The following is a 1099-nucleotide window of genomic DNA, read 5'->3' as shown; positions in this document are numbered from 1 at the left end:
GAGTGTCTCTTTCTGGTGCTATGAATACTATTCTCCTGTCTCTCCTTCATGCTTAATATGGCTTCCTTACTGTTATTTAATATAAACTTTGTTCCATTTATACACTTTTTGTTTTGTTTTATCTTTCTGAGCAAGATTTCTAGTGTCCCATGTATAAAAGGCTGCAAGTCCACTGTAGCTGAGCATGTACATAGAAAAGAAACCTTAGTTAACTTTTAGGAAGTGGAAAGAAATTCTTCACATTCAAAACACATGCGTATGTGGTTATTAGGAGCACAGTAAAACTCAATAGATTGGAGGGGGGGTGTTGCTCAGAGCGTCTTCAAAGTTCATAGAAATACTGTTTGTTCTGGGATCAAACATTATTTAAAAACAAAACCAAACCCTCAGTTCTTTTGAGAACTTTGGAGCACTTAAAACATTACTGGGAAATATGACATAACCTAAGCAGCAGCGGAAATTGTGAAGCCCTTGTAAGGCTGCAGATGGGCATTCAAAATTTAGAGGCTGTAAGTCCATTTTGAGTGATGAATTTTTTTAAAAGGAAAAAGCTTTGAGGCAGTTTTTTTATTTCTGAGGTTTACAGTTTGGGAATATGATTATGCAGTCTGCTGTGCTTTGGTCAGTTAAGCATTTGGAATTTTATCCGAGTCTTGTTTAAAAGTCTTATCTCGAAAGCCTGTTTAAGGAAGTGTTTGTTTAGGATTGCAGTTAACTTTTACTTAATCTGACCTTTCTCTTACTGCCTGATTAGGAGGGAGAATAATTTCTTAATTCCACTTGCCTTAAGGAGAACAAGATCAAACTTTCCTTTGATCTTCCTCTGTTTGCTTTGTCCCTATTACAGGTTCTCGTATTCTCTAGTGTTTAAGGTAAAATTACTGTGGAGATTTAAACTCAAATTAACTTTGGAGAAATCTCTTTGTATGACTGGCAGCATGTTTTTAGATAGGACCATTTAGGGTGATGCTTTTTGAAATCTGCACTTCTAGCCAGACTTTTCACAATGCTCCTTTGAAAGTCTGGTCACTTAAGCTCAAGCACCTTAAGTGCTTAAATCTGAAGTGAAGTACTCTCAAAAGGCTGGATGTGACTTTTG

The sequence above is a fragment of the Antrostomus carolinensis genome, unplaced genomic scaffold (assembly GCF_000700745.2).
Source record: "Antrostomus carolinensis isolate BGI_N321 unplaced genomic scaffold, ASM70074v2 scaffold42588, whole genome shotgun sequence".
Classification (NCBI taxonomy): Eukaryota; Metazoa; Chordata; class Aves; order Caprimulgiformes; family Caprimulgidae; genus Antrostomus; species Antrostomus carolinensis.
The sequence above is the reverse complement of the archived record's forward strand: the minus strand, read 5'-3'. Positions refer to the sequence as shown.